At 37.7% G+C, this 16,884-nt stretch overlaps 1 pseudogene; it reads right to left on the bottom strand.

Annotated features, from left to right (window-relative positions):
* Nucleotides 1-1,611: 1,611 nt before the first annotated feature.
* Nucleotides 1,612-16,884, bottom strand: part of LOC147617999 (uncharacterized) — a 55,980-nt pseudogene continuing 40,707 nt past the window's right edge.

Here is a 16,884-nt window from a genome sequence, read left to right as displayed (position 1 = left end):
AGCTTTGGCTCGAAATTCTTGCGATGCAACCGTACTGGTGTGTGTCCTGGTCTGCATGTAGGACTTCAACCAGAGCTTGGCCACGCTTTGCAGTTGTAGGATGGTAATCTTCGCCTTGGCCTTTTCCGAGAATTCCCACAATGCAAACAAATCCTCCAATTCCTCAATCCAGGCCTCAAGATTTTTGCATGTCTTCTTTACGCCATCAAACTCATTCAATTTTTGCTTTCTTAAAAACATATAGCAATGTAGCCTCACCTGCATCTTCGTCTTCATAGTCGTCTCTCTTCCTCTTTCGTCTTCATAGTCGTCTCTCTTTCTCTTTCGTCTTCGTTGGTCAACCTTCTTATTCGCCCCATTCGGTTGTGGAGGCAACAACGGATCACTTTCCTCATTTAAATCAGTCGAAATACCTGCGTCTTCATTCACTCCTCTGCCTGATCTTTCTCTGTTAAGGTCTTGCACAAGTCGTTTAATGAGTTTGTCTTGTTCCTTCAGTCGTTGCTCATAAGCTTCCATCTCCGTTGGATCAAAAGCTGCTCTGATACCACTTGTCACACGAATTAACAAAGAGAGACTTTGAGAGAGAGAAAAAGAAGAATAACAGAGTGCACGGATATAGCAGAGCCAAACAGAGAATCTTTATTCTTCAAGAATTACAATAGATATGAGCTTGATCAAAACCTCTCGACCACCCCCAAGCTTTCTAGATACATGTATTGTCTCACACTCACACTCGCATTTGCATTCGCAATCCCGATCACAATCAAACCTCCCCAATTTATTGAATTGGGGCGTGTCAATCCGTTACGTGCATGACATGCATGCTTTGCAGTAAAGTGCCATTCGGTTGAATCAAACTCCACCAGCCAAAAAAATCGGGTTGGTGAAAAAGATTCCCCGAAAGTACGCATCCTACAAGAATAGCCAAAAGACAACCAAGAATATCGCGAATGACAAGAATTACACTTTTTTTTTAAAAGTCCATAAATTAAGGCGATTTTGCACACCGGGCTTGTGAGATAACGATTTGTTCATGTCATCGAGCTTACAACCATGTGTGGAATGCTCCAAAGTCAAATTCCTTACAGATTTGTTAGAAAAGTCAACAAATACTAGAAAAAGAGTGTAAAACTTGCATTTCGCAATATTTCCAAAATCGAAGACCCTAAACGGACACTAAAACCAAAGAATCTTAAGACGCTCAGAGAGAAAGCTTTTCTAGGACCTTAGGTCTACATTTCATTCGTACAACACTTTCCAAAATTCTAACTTTAAGAAACTCAAACTTGACACACAAGATGTGCCCCGAGGAGGATTTTGACACTGAATAAAAATAATATTACTATATGCAAAAGACCTATTACATTCTCCCCTTCTTCAAAACCAAAGAATCTTAAGACGCTTAGAGAGACAAAGCTTTTCTAGGACCTTAGGTCTACATTTCATTCGTACAACACTTTCCGAAATTCTAACTTTAAGAAACTCAAAAATGACACACAAGATGTGCCCCGAGAGGAGGATTTTGACACTGAATAAAAATAATATTACTACTAAATTATATGCAAAAGACCTATTACATTCTCCCCTTCTTCAAAATTAACTCTATCCTCAGAGTTGGAAAGAAGGGTGCTCCGCTTGTAAAACATCTAAATCAACCCAAGACGCATCCTCCATAGGATACATATCCCACTTAACCAAAACGTCTACAATACTTCTACTTCTAAGTTGCTTAACTCTATGATCTAACACAATCTCAGGTTCTATATGCAAGGAACCATCATCTCGAAGATTATTGCTCTCCTATAAAACATGATGAGGGTTAGACACGTACTTTTTCAACAAACTCACATGGAAAATAGGATGAACTTTCACATGTATAGGCAATTCAAGTTTATATGCAAGTGAACCAACTTTCTTCAAAACTTTAAAAGGACCTGCAAATCTTGGAGACAAACGCCTATCCTTCCCAAGAATTAGATTAGTACATTTAGGAATTACTCTTAAGAAAACCATATCACCTAAATCAAAGGTCAACGGTCTTCTATGCTTATCATAATACACTTTCTGCTTCTTTTGTGCTTCCTTAATGTGTTGAGTTCTTGATCCATTCTGTCAAAAAGCATTTGCTTAGAGATTTCCACTTTATTTTTAGGGTCAGAAAAGGTTAGAGGAGTTGAACAGTTATAACCATACATCGCTTCAAAGGTGCCATTTGAATTGATGAGTGCCATGAACTGTTATATGCAAACTCAACTAATGATAAATAATCCACCCAATTATTCTGACTCACTCACGTACATCCTAAGCATATCTTCCAAAACCGTTCAGTTTTCCAAAACCCTGTTTACCCGTTCAGTTTCCCCATCAGTTGTGGATGAAAGGCACTGCTCATTCTTAACTGTGTGCCTATAGCTTGCCAAAAGTTAGACGTAAATTTAGAATCTCGATCGGACACGATGCTTTTAGGTATACCATGCAATCCAAATATCTCTTTTACAAATAACTTTGCAACATGCAAGGCAGTATCAGTTTTCTTCATAGGAAAGAAATGAGCCATCTTAGTTAAACTATCAATGACAACAAAAATTGTATCATAACCCCTCTAGTTGTAGGTAACTTAGTGATAAAAGCCATAGATATGGATTCCCACTTTTTACATGGCATATCTAGAGGTTGCAATTCATCAGGCAAACGCTTTTGTTCAACCTTAATCTGTTGGCACTGCAAGCATTCATGCACATAAAGCAAAACATCAGATCTCATATTTGGCCAAAAGAAAGAACTCTTTACTTTGGCATAGGTTTTGTTAAACCCTGGGTGACCTACAAAAGGAGTGTTATGACATTCCCACAATATTTGTTGTTTTAAAGAAGAATCAGCATGTATACACAAACGATCATGATAATACAAATTTGTTGTTTTAAAGAAGAATCGGCATGTATACACAAACGATCATGATAATACAAATTTCCTTTATACAAGTGAAATTTTCCCTCATACATTTCTCCCACATGTGCATTTAAATAGGAAATGATGTTAGAGTAGAAAGAATTATTTGCTACTTCAAGTCGGACTTGATTAATCAATTCACTTCGTACAACAGACAAAAGATTACACATGGGTCTACGACTTAAAGCATCAGCAACTCTGTTCTCTTTACCTGTAAGATACTTAATGCTAAAATCATATTCACACAATAATTGAAGCCATCTTTTCTGCCTATTATTAAGGGTTGAGTGAAAATATATTTCAAACTTTGATGATCAGTTCTTAGTTCAAATTTCACGCCAAGCAACAAATGTCTCCAATGTTTCAAAGCATGAACCACAGCACCTAATTCCAAATCATGAACAGGATAATTTAATTCATGCTTCCTTAAGTTTCGAGATTCATATGCAACCACTCTTCCCTCTTGACATAAAACACAACCCAATTGCTCCCTCTTGACATAAAACATAACCCAATTGCTCCCTCTTGACATAAAACACAACCCAATTGCTCCCCACTTGCATCACAAGTTACCACAAAAGGCTTTCCCATTTCAGGAATTTTCAGTATATGCAGTTTTCGGTTACCCTTTATTTTAATAATTCAAATGCAATTTGACATGCCTCAGACCACACAAAACCTTTCTTTTTCTTAGTTAGCTCAGTTAGAGGACTCACAATTTTAGAAAAATTCATAATATGCGCTCTCTCATACTGTGCTAATCCCATAAAGCTCCTCACATCTCTCACAGCCTTAGATACTGGCCAATCTACAATTGCTTTTACCTTCTCAGGGTCTATATGAATTCCCTCTTTGGATATAACCCTTCCCAAATACACAATTTGATCTCTTGCAAAGAAACACTTACTCATTTTGCATACAAATGATACTCACGCAGAATTTCAAGAGTTTTCTTAAGATGTTGTTCATGTTCCACTTTATTCTTTGAGTAAACAAAAATATCATCCAAAAAGACCAAAATGAAATCATTGAGAAAGGGATGAAAAATATTATTCATTAAGCACATGAATGTAGCAGGCACATTTGTCAATCCAAAAGCCAATACAGTTAACTCATAATGCCCATAACGTGTACGAAAAGCAGTTTTAGGTATATCCTCTTCCTTGATTTTGAGATCCCTCTGCCCCCTACGCGCACCGGGACCCCCGGTAAACTGACAGCCGAAGCAACCCCCTCATGCGCGGGGCAGGGTTTCTAACTCGGGGTCTCGTCCACGAATGTCCAGGCACGAGACTAGGCTGGTGGTCACTCCGAAAACCGAAACCTTACCCTAGGGGTCCAGATTTTCGAAAAATTTTAAATTAAGGTTCCTATGGACCAATAAGATTTATCCAAATGTAGGAAAGAGATAAATGGAAGAATAAAAGAAAAATCCCCCAAAAAATGAGTAAATACTCACATAAGATGAAGAGTTGACTAAGGACAAGGTTAATAGTTAAAAAAGAGAGATATTTAGAAGTAATGATGCATTTTTGACACCTCAGTATAGGGGAATTCTCCTCATGAAGGAGGTGCCTATTTCACATGCTTGAATGAGTTTTAAACTCCCAAATAATGAGATATTTTTATCTCTCCTCTCTCCTGTTTCAACTAGATCCAAAGAGTTTACTAAACTGACCCAAAAATGGTCAAAAATTGACCAAACTGATCTGAAAATTTCTAGAATCAATTGGCTTGGTTAGAAGCTCACTTTTTCCTATAAATAGAAGCCTTCCCCCTTGTTGAAACTCAATAGTGTTTTGCACTGTTACCTTGCCTCTCCCAAGTACCAAAAACTGTGAATTTTACTCATAATTCATTAGTTTTTGATCTTCCCTCTTCTAAAAGATTGGTGGCCACTCTTGTTTCAAACAAGAGTAGAACCCTCAAACCATCAAGCCAAAGGAAATCTCTCAAATTATCCATGTAAGTTGGAGATTCTTCTCTTTTCTATTTCTTTTATGGTTTTTTATTATTTTTATCTTCTCTAAAATGAAATGATGTTATGCCTCATTGAAAAAAGGCATTCCCCTCTCTTATTTAGTAAATCCAACCATTCTTTATCCTAGATGATTTATTATTGGATAAAATCAAGTTTTTCATAATGTTCTCTTAAATAAGTAGAAAATGTTTACACTAGAATGATTTAAATACTCTTGGTGAACTTCTAATTAATTTCAGTGAGTTAAAAATTGAAAAATGGTCAACCTTACAAAGGCGGTTATGGCGAAATTTTCTAAAAATTTGTGAAATAAATTTCATCTTTTATTAATCAAAAAGAGAATTTCCCATTGTTAGAGTATTCTAAAAGTGTCATTTTCATTCATGCATAGAAAGATGCATATTGATTAAATTCTATGAAAAATACTTATATTTTTATATTAAAGTTTTTAAAGAGGAGTGTGTGCGTATCTGTTTTCTAAAGTTAAAGCTAAGAAAGGCATTTCAATTATGGGTGGGTGAGTACTTGCTTGGATTTACCGATTCTAGTGTGGCAGGGTGGTGGCTAACCCATGGGGGTTAGGCTGGAATCAGTGGAGCTTTAATAATCAAACTGAAAAATCTTAGGAGTACGCTAGGATTCAAGTAGCTAGTTAATTCCCTGATAAATTTCTCAATTGAGTGGATCAACGGCGGCTGTGCCTGATCTTAATTAGGAAAAAAGCGTTGAATTTACTCAGATGATCAAATTATATCAGTGATAGTTTCCTTCTATCTGGTTTATTTAGGTGAAGGATAGTTTAGAATTGATCTCGTTAGAAAAATTTGTTTAAAAAATTCAAAAAGGTGGAATCGTCCCCGCTTTTCGGGCATGGGAAATTATTGATTGGCTGTCTTTGGGATATCTTGCTCATTAATCCTGATCTGGTAATACCCGGATTTGAGATCTATCGTTGTGAAGATCTGGGCTCCATTTAGCCTGTCCAAAAGCTCATCAATTCTTGGGATAGGATACTTATTCTTAACTGTCACAGCTGATTTAGACCTCTGTAGCCCACACAGAGTCTAAGCGTTCCATCTTTCTTTTTCTGAAAGAGAACTGGCGCACCCCAAGGTGAAACACTGGGTCTTACAAACCCTTGTTCTAACAGCTGTCTAAGCTATTTCCCTGAGTTCAATGGCTTCAGGAACTAGCATTTTGTACGTGCGCAGGGCTACTGGCTGAGCTCCGGGTCAATTCAATCACATGATCTACTTCTCGAATTGGAGGCATTTCAAGTAGTTCTGCTGGGAATAGATCATCAAATTCACTTAACCATTCTGGTTCTTTAGGCTTAAGCTTTGAGTCTACTAGGTTCATTTTGACAACATAAATTTGTTGCTTCTTCCTAAGTCCTTTTAGCAACTTGGAAGATGTTTCCTCCTGCTTATCAGTAGTCTCACCTCTGGTCACTTTAGATATCTTTATCTGATGACTTTCTCTACCCATGGCAGAACTCTGTCTGCTAATCACATCAGGTTCCTGATTTTCATTTTATCAGAGATCCCCGGTGATTTTGTTTTGATTGGTCAGGTAGCTGGACCTCGAGATGCATATATCCCTTCATTCTTATCTAATCTCTTGGAAAAGAAATCTAGCTTGCTATGACCTTTATTAGAAAGAGACTACTACTCCATAGCTTTTCCTTTAAAGAAATAATAGTATGCCATAGCCCTGTAAGAGAAGGCTACTTTGCCATAGACCTTGGAAAGAGAGAAAAGTTAGAGTACGAGTAAGAGGAGATAAAGCTTGGGGATGATCGGATGATTTCAATCGTAAGAGAAGGTATCAGAAGACTCTCTATTCTTATATATCAAGTTTTGAAACACTTATTAACAGTCTGGGGATCCGAAAACTCCAGTTCCTTGAACTTTGTTCCCGTGAAGGTCATGGAAGGAAATGGTTCCATTGTGACAGTGTATGCCAGCTTGATTTTTGTGGAGCCAATCCATTCCAAAGGATCCCGTCAAAAACTCCCAGAGGTAAGACTTTAAATTGACAGTCGGTTACGTTACCATCTAGTGGATAAGATCTGTCTCATGGTGGCGACGAGTGAAAAGAGTCTTCCCACACTGGCCAATTCAACTTGCATAGGTTTCCCTGATTTCTATTCTAAGACTAGCTTACGCAAGCATCCAAGGAAAATGAATGAATGAGAACTCCCTGAATCAATCAAAAGCTTAAAAGGCTTACCCTGATATTCTGCTGGAGTATGGATGACTGAGAACTAACAGTTAGGTCCTTGGTTTTCAATTGCAGCAAAGATCTACCCTCTTTCCTCTTCTACTACATCTGAAATTGTGACTGCTCTAGCTGTTTTGCAGTCTGAGGTGGAACTCTTTCTCTTTGGTTGTCCCAATTCTGGGAGGGAGTTCTGAGGTTACTCTGGATAGAGGCAGATGGCTGAGCTGGATTTCTTCTGGGGTTTCCCTGGCTTGGGCGAGACGGACCCTAATTAGACTGGTATGAAGGGGTTAGTCTCTGAACTCGGGGTCCTTGACTTCCCTGTCCCCTTGACATGGCAGGAGTCAGGCAGTCTTTTAGTTGGTGACCAAAACCTTCGCATCCAAAACATCGGTTTTCACTTCTGAGCTCATCCCCCTGATTTCTTGAAAAAGGTGGGGCCCCTGAAAGTATTCTGGGGGAAGGGTCTTCCTTCACTTCGGAATCTTCCTGCATCCTGATTCTGATTTGGGCCTTGCTGCCTCTTCAGGGGTGGAAAGTTTGAAGTACTTCCCTGGGCTTGGAATCTTTTAAAGTTAGAGGGTGCAGGCTTTGGCAAGACCTTTACTACAAAGGCTTTGGCAAAATCCTTTGCCATTCAAACTGCTTCAGCCAATGGACACTGGCTTGGTATTTTTGACTAGTGTGTCTAAGGGTTCGTTCATTCCCGGAATGAACCTGGCTAGAGGTGGTGAATATTTGAGTAGAAGAGCAAAGGCCTGGTGATATTCCTTGATGGTTCTGCTCTCCTGCTTTAGCTCTAAGAATTCGTGCATTTTGATTTCCAAAAATCCAGGGGGACAAAATCTCTTTCTTAGATAGGTTTTTAGGTCATTTCAGGACTGAGTATTTCTATCCAGACGGTTGGTGTCACAGTGGTTCCTCCATGCTACCCTGGCTATTTCCACTATTTTCAGCCGGACAAGAGCCATTTTGCTCCGCTCATTGTAGCCTGTGACGTCAAAATATTCTTCCATGGCTTCCACCCATTTCTCCATAGCCTCACCTAGGTTCTCCCCTTCTCCTTTGAAGGGTCCTGGGGCTGAGTCCTATGAAGAGCCTTGCGAATATCAGGGTCAAGCTCGTCATCTTCAGAGAGAGGGTCTGGCTGACGGCCACGGTTTTCTCATCTCATGATTCTGTCAAAAATTTATATATTATTAAATTTTTATTTTAATATCATCCACGAGATCCTAAGACTTAAGAGGTTTGAAAAACAATTTCTTAAACAAGACAATGATCTTATTGGAGATCTATGACATATGTCCGATAACAGATTCTTCTTTATCAGATCGTCCGTAAACAATCACTTATACAACAGGAAATTTTTCTTCAAAAAATATTTTTATATTTATATAAAAGTTGCAATATGTACATAGAGCAGCTCGGGTCCAGAATCACTGCCTCAGACGTAATCGTATAAAGAAGCGAAACTATGAAGAAGACATACCATGGCACACACGATTCATTACACAAAGAGGTGCTGTAATTCTATTTCTTGGGATAAAGCGGCTAAGAAGTCTAAAAAATCGGCATGAAGTTCTGAAGTTCCTAGGTGAATGATCAAAGAGTTGAACATGTTGAACAAGCCCTAGTCTTATCAGAATCATGGCCAAAGAAATATTTTGCCTGAGCCTCTGACGCTAACTGGTACTGATATTAATACACCGTCCTCCATTGAACCACATATACCGACGTCGCTCAAGAGGATCAGGAAAGTAAAGACTCTCAAAATGGCGAGCGAGTCTCACTCTGCTCATTCAGGTCGTAGCATAATTGACAAGGTGATCAAATGCAAAAGCTATCATATCCTGACTCTAAGAGAGTCCAGGAATTCCAGATAGGTTCGGGGTGTCCATCTATAAATTTCCAGTTCAATTTATAAGTTTTCAATTTTTGAAGTTCATTCTCATAGTATTAACAAGTGAAAAACATTTTTCCCAGATTTCTATTAAAAATTTAGGCAATTTCTGCTCTGAAGATCCCTCTGCCCCCTCCGTGCACTGGACTCCCGATAGTAGCAGAAGCAGCCCCCTCATGCGCGGGGCAGGGTTTCTCACTCGGGGCCTCTCCCACGAATGTCCGGGCATGAGACTAGGCTGGTGGTCACTCCGAAAACCGAAACCGGGAAAATTTTCCATGCCTGGAAAGCAGGGACGATTCCACCTTCTTGAAAATTTTTAACGAATTTTTCTAACGAGATCAATTCTAAACTATCCTTCACCTGAATAAACCAGATAGAAGGAAACTATCACTGATATAATTTGATCATCTGAGTAAATTCAACGCTTTTTTCCTAATCAAGATCAGGCACAATCGTTGATCCACTCAATTGAGAAATTTATCAGGGAATTAACTAGCTACTTGAATCCTAGCGTAATCCTAAGATTTTTCAGTTTGATTATTAAAACTCCACTGATTCCAGCCTACTAACCCTATCCGGCCCATAAGTTAGCCACCACCCTGCCACACCACTGGAATCGGTAGATCCAAGCAAGTACTAACCCACCCATAATTGAAATGCCTTTCTTAGCTTTAGCTTTAGAAAATAGATACGCACACACTCCTCTTTAAAAACTTTAGAAAATAGATACGCACACACTCCTCTTTAAAAACTTTAATAAAAAAATAATCCATTGACAAAACAGATATGATCACAAATTTCATAATTCAAAATTTTCATTCAATCCCTTGTTTTACAAAAATAGTACCAATCTGGACTCTCCGTTGGGACCAATTGGTCAGCAACGAGATCCAGTAACAGTTTACAATAATCATTTTGTCAACATACATATATATATCTTCCTAGACATACGTATGGGTGTCCTAAGCACCGCGAGCCCGTGCATCGCCTGGTCAGAACCCTCCAGGATCCTCCTTAGGTGTCCTGGTACTTCACTCAGGGACCGCTTCGTCGACCCTCGCCCATTGTACTGAAAGCACACCATTTTTCACCATACCTAGGCTGGTCAAGACCTGGGCAGGTTTTTGTCGCGTGAGCTGTCCCTCGAACACTCCCCGCCAGCTGTTGCAACCGAGCTTCCCTTAGATAAATATATATGCCAAATGCTCCCTCCCCAGCATTCTAGCATAAGACAGTCCTTTAAGAAAACAGGGTTTCTATGTAAGTTTTCAGTTTTGATTTTGTTTGAAAACCATGAATAATCTTAAATCCGTCTCTCAATACTTCTAGATCCAGGTCTGAATTCCAAACAGAATTCTCTAAATTCTGTTAACTTGATCCTCAGATCAAAATCAAAAGTCTTAGCTTAGTTTCAGATTCGGTGGGGGATTTGAGTACATTTTTCTTGAACTGGGCACATAGTCATTGATTGAAATTGACGAAGGAATTAGGTCTTGGTCAATAATCTGAATCAGAGTTTGGGTCTGGAAAGGTTCTTCCTAAACTATCTTTCTCGAAAGGTACTATTTCAATTTCTCTTTTTCTAAATTTCGTTCAACGAATATTTGCTTACAGATTTCTAAAACATGAATTTCTTAAGAGGAATAAAATAATCTCGATCTCCGACTTCGATAGTTTAATTGAATTTTCTCATTACCATCTTAGTGAATATAAAACGGTAGCATTTCTTCTCACAGATTATCTACTTATTCATTTTTTCAATTTTTGTGCGAAAATTAAACAGAGGATTAAGGAGAACCCTTATTTAATTATAAAGATTCTATATGCATCTAATTATGCATTAAATCCAATTCTGATGAAAGTCACACTTTTATCATCATAAAAATCATTTATGTTGAAAATCACTCTTTTATCATGAAAGAATTTGTTTTATGCATAAGTTTATGCATATAAATCATTTATGAAGGAAACCACTCTTTTAATATAAAAGAATTTCTTTTATGCATAAAAATCATTTATGATGAAAATCACACTTTTAATATAAAAAAAATCTTTTATGCATAAAAATCATTTATGATGAAAATCACACTTTTAATATTAAAAAAATATCTTTTATGCATATGTTTATGCATAAAAATCATTTATAATGAAAATCACACTTTTAATATAAAAAAAATATATTTTATGCATATGTTTATGCATAAAAATCATTTATGATAAAAGTAACACTTTTATAATAAAAAATATTCTTTTATGCATACTTTTATGCATAAAAATCAATAATGATAAAAGTAACACTTTTATAATAAAAAAAATTCTTTTATGCACACTTTTATGCATAGAATTCAATAATGATAAAAGTAACACTTTTATAATAATAAAAAAATATTCTTTTATGCATACTTTTATGCATAGAATAATGATAAAAGTAACACTTTTATAATAAAAAAATATTCTTTTATTCATACTTTTATTCATAGAATTCAATAATGATAAAAGTAACACTTTTATAATTAAAAAAATATTCTTCTATGCATACTTTTATGCATAAAAATCAATATGATGAAAGTAACTCTTTTGTAATAAAAAATATACTTTTATGCATTATTTTATGCATAAAAATCCATAATGAAGAAAGTAACACTTTCATAATAATAAAAAATTATCAATAAGTATCTTTCATAGAATTTAATTCTATTGAAAATTAATCAATATGCATCTTTCTATGCATGAATGAAAATGACACTTTTAGAATACTCTAACGATGGGGAATTCTCTTTTTGATTAATAAAAGATGATATTTATTTCACAAATTTTCAAAATTTTTTGCCATAACCTCCTTTGTATAGCTGACCATTTTTCAATTTTTAACTCACTGAAATTAATTAGAAGTTCACCAAGAGTATTTAAATCATTCTAGTGTAAACATTTTTTACTTATTTAAGAGAACATTATGAAAAACTTGATTTTATCTAATAATCAATCATCTAGGATAAAGAATGGTTGGATTTACTAAAGAAGAGAGGGGAATGCCTTTTTTCAATGAGGCATAACATCATTTCATTTTAGAGAAGACAAAAATCATAAAAAACCATAAAAGAAATAGAAAAGAGAAGAATCTCCAACTTACATGGATAATTTGAGAGCTTTCCTTTGGCTTGATGGTTTGAGGGTTCTTTTAGTTTTTGCCATGCTAAACTTCACCTCCCCTCTCATGCACCATATCTTTGGCTATGTGTTATGCGTATTGCATATTGCGTATTATGTATGTGTTATGCAAATTGTGTATTGCCTATGTGTTATGTGAGTTATGCTGTGCGAGTGCGCTATGCGCTATACGCTATACGATTGCACTATATGCCTATGTCTTGTGCCTATCGGTATATGCACTTAGAGTAATGTGTTATGCCAGTGCGTAATACATTATGTGTGTGCATAATGCATAATGTGAGTACGTAATGTGTTATGTGAATTACGAGTGCGTAATGACTATTTGATTTTTTCCTAGACTAAAAGAAATGCATAAGCACTAGGAAATGTACAAGCACTTACATGTATATACAAATGCACCAAGAATCCATGAGCGTGCACTACACAACATAAGACAAGGAAAAGGAAAGTTAAAATACGTGTGCTTGTGCACTAATTATGTGTGTGTGTGTGTGTGCACTACTCTCCTATGGTGTTTTGGAGCTTGGTTCAAACAACATTTTTGGTCTCTAGGAGAGCACCTATGTGATTGGAGGTCCCGATTTCTTCCCCCTCCATTCTTTAGCCTCTTCACACCCACACAAGCTTGGGTTTTTGTTTACCACCAAGCTTATTCTCCCCTCCTGGATTTTAGATTTTATATATACTTGGGATTTTGTGTATACTTGGGATTTTGTGTACCCCCAAGCTAATTTTATAAGCCTCCCCCTTCCCCCTGCCCCCACTCGGGTTTTTAGCTTCTATGCACCCATTTTTGCTTTTGGTATTTCTGTACCCCAAAAGCAACTTTTTGGAAACCTACCCTATGATATTCTTGTACTCTAAAAATCCCCCCTATCTCCTTTCAAGAGTCCCCTTAATTCAACTCTATTTACATCTTGTACTCTCTACCCCCTTTAAATGGAGTACCCTTTGGCTAAAAACTTCCCTCCTCCCTTAAAAACCCACTCCGATTGTAACCTTTCCCTTTAACTAGCTCCACTCCCATTGTAAAGCACTCTTAAGGCTTCTTAATGCCTTGGATTTTGGAGCTATAGTACTAGATTTTGAAGGATCCCCCCAAAATCTTACTATAAGTAAGCTCTTGCTCCCCATTGTATTCTCTTCCCCCTTACCCACTGATGAGCTCTTTTATAGAGAGAAAGGTGTTCTCTCCCCCCTTAATACAATCATCCTCCTTCCTCTCCCTACAATTTTCGGTCCTTCATTGTCCACTTTATCCACTTTTCTCCTTTCTATTCTTTCCAACTTTTTGAAACTTCCTCTGATAATCTCTAATCTCTTGAGAGTTGTTTATTTTTCTTCCACCCTCAAAATACTCACTTAAAGATGCACCATCTTAAGACCCAATTACCTATTTATGAATCTTTATTCTGAATATCAATTTATATGAGTTAAAAGAGTAGAGATTCAAGGGCATATAGTCGTAACAATGCATACACACACACGTATACTTGTGCATTATTGCTTTCACAGATGCATTAGTGCCCGTGCTTGTGCATAATGCATATATGCATGGGAATTAACGCTAATGCTTAAGCACTTATTCATGTGCGCTTATGCAAGCATGGGAATTAACACTAATGCTTAGTGCACATGCATAAGCGCTAATGCATGTGCACTTAGTGCATATGCATATGTGCTTAGTATATGCACTTAGCATAAGCGCATAGTGCTTATGCTAAGCGCTAAGCACACATGCAAACCGCTTAGTGCTTATGCATAAGTGCTAAGCACACATGCAAACTGCTTATGCACAAGTGCTAAGCACACATGCATTAGTGCTAAGTGCACATGCAAAGAGCCTATGCATATGCCTATAATACTAAGTGTGTATACCCCTATGCATAAGCATTAAGCACGAGACATATACCTATAGGAACGTTAAGAAATTTAAAAGATAGGGCAATGTACGTGCACTTACATGTATATACAAATGCTGCAAGAATCCACAAGCGTATGCCACACTTAAGATAAGAAATACGCAAATTAGAGAACGTGTACATCTGGTGCTTATGTGTATATATGTGCATGCATTCATTTAGTGTGTGTGTGTGTGTATGTGAATGTACTTATGCATAATGCATATATGCATGGGAATTAATGGTAATGCTTAAGCGCTAATGCATATGTGCTTATGCATGGGAATTAACGCTAATGCTTAGTGCACATGCATAAGCACTAATGCATGTGTGCTTAGCGCTTATGCATATATGCATGGGAATTAACGGTAATGCTTAAGTGCTAATGGATATGTGCTTATGCATCGAAATTAACGCTAATGCTTAGCGCACATGCATAAGCACTAATACATGTGTGCTTAGCGCTTATGCATATATGCACTTAGCATAAGCTCTTATGCATATACGCTTATGCATAAGCACTTAGCGCTCATGCATAAGTGCTTATACATGTGCGATTAGTGCGCATAAGCACTAATCTTCAAATGCATTACATGTGCGCTAATCTTCAAGCTTATTGCATTATGTTTGTGTGTGCACACATGCAATGCGATTATGCATAAGTGCTAAGCGCACATGCAAAACCCATATGCTCTAATGCTCATCAATAAGAGCTAGTGCTAAGCATACATGCAAAGCGCTTATATGCATAAGTGCTAAGCGCACATGCATTAGCGCTAAAAGCGCACATGCAAAGAGCTTATGCATATGCCTAAGACTAAGTGTGTGTGCCTCTATACATAAGCGTTAAGAAATTGAAAAGCTACGGCACTTACATGTATGCATATGCCTAAGACTAAGTGTGTGTGCCTCTATACATAAGCGTAAGAGCACTTACATGCATATACGAATGCAGAAAGAATCCACGAGCATGTGCTACCCATAAGATAAGAAATAAGCAAGTTAGAGCACGTGTACATTTGCGCTTATGTGTGTATGTGCATACATGCATTTAGTGTGTGTGTATGTGCATACATGCATTTAGTGTGTGTAGGTGTGTGTGTGTGTGTGCATGCATGTGCATAGTGTGAATTTGTGCATATGCGTGTGCATAGTGCACTAATTAGCATCTATGCATATGTATAGCGCTTTCATTTATGTGTAAATCCTTTATATCACGTGCGTTTCAGGCCTTATTAGCATCTATGCATATGTATAGCGCTTTCATTTGTGCATAGCACTTGCATCTCAGGGAGTTCACTATGTGTAAATCCTTTATATCACGTGCGTTTCAGGCCTATTTAAAAATACCCTTATCTGTGAATTTTTCATGAATAAAACACACCCTTTTTCTATTCAATCTGTAAATACCCCCTTTAAATGGTACCCTTCTATATGTAAAAAATGTATAAAAAAAAGGATTTTAAAAAACTCCTTTTATTGAACCCACATGCTACGCTTACATATTTATGAGTGACCCCCCCTAAGACTTGCATATTGCGTTATATGCATTGGTGCATAGTGCATAGTGCACTTGCATGTGTGCTAATGCATATGCATAAGTACTTGTATGTGCACATATGTATGTGCATAGTGCGCTAATGTATGTGCATGTGTATAGTGCATATTTGCGCATATGCCTTTGTGTGTGTGTGTGTGTGTGTGTGTGTGTGTGTGTGTCTATAGAGTCGACAGAGAATATGAGATGGTGCATGCGAGCGCAGACTTGTGAGAGAGATATTGTGAGTGGGATTGTGTGTGTGTGTGTGTTTGTGCTTGTAGGCTAGAGAGAAAATACTTCCTAGCTTGCAGCATCAAAGAGAAAAGAGAGCATGTGTTTTTACCATTGGGTCCTACCCCTTGTGGCCATGCCTGCCATGCATGGCGCTTCATGCTATCGTAGGTGAAAGGGAAAGAGATGATTGCGTCGGGTAGTACCCTTGTGAACATGTAGGCTAGGTGTGATGCTCCGCTATTGTAGGGAAGCCTGCATGATAGAGGGAGAGACATCCGGTTGAGCAACAAAGTGGAGAGAGAGGTGTAAAGTTTGCCTGCAGAAGCATATACACACACACACACACATAGAGAGAGAGAGAGAGAGAGAGAGAGAGAGAGAGAGAGAGAGAGAGAGAGATAGTGGCAAACATCTTGACTGATTAGCAATGAATTTCATGATTACAATGGTTAGCAAAGGGTTATTTATTATATACCCCATAGATAGAAATGGCCGACCCATAATAATTAACTTAGGAGCCGCTTCCACTTGAGATACAACCCTTAACACCCCCCTTGTAACTTATAGTCAGAATAGATAGGAAAGCTAGGTCCATGACGATGAAACCATGGACACCTTAGCATTTGCAACTAGTGAGTACACCTCGGAATGCGCACCACTGAAACTGTCTCCACAAGAAAATGCCATCTTGAGCTTCAATCGCATAGAACAATGAATTGTAGACATCTCCACATCCATGATTCCCCATTCATTGAACTATGAACACATCAAGTCCAAAAAGTCCTTTGAATGATAAATTGTCGACACACACGATAGCCAAGATCCTCCAACAACGAACTAGGAACTCATCTTGTCCATAATCTATTATCAAGTTGTTCCTTTTCTAGATGCACCACGTGCCTTGAGCTCCAACACACGGGTCCAAATCACCTGTAGGAGCTTTTGGTAGCCCCCTCTCCTGCTCACGTGCCTCTCTATG

This window comes from Cibotium barometz, chromosome 36 (assembly GCF_041138505.1).
Source record: "Cibotium barometz isolate CiBa-2024 chromosome 36, ASM4113850v1, whole genome shotgun sequence".
Taxonomy (NCBI): Eukaryota; Viridiplantae; Streptophyta; class Polypodiopsida; order Cyatheales; family Cibotiaceae; genus Cibotium; species Cibotium barometz.
Note: the sequence above shows the minus strand (reverse complement) of the source record. Positions and strands in the feature narration are given on the sequence as shown.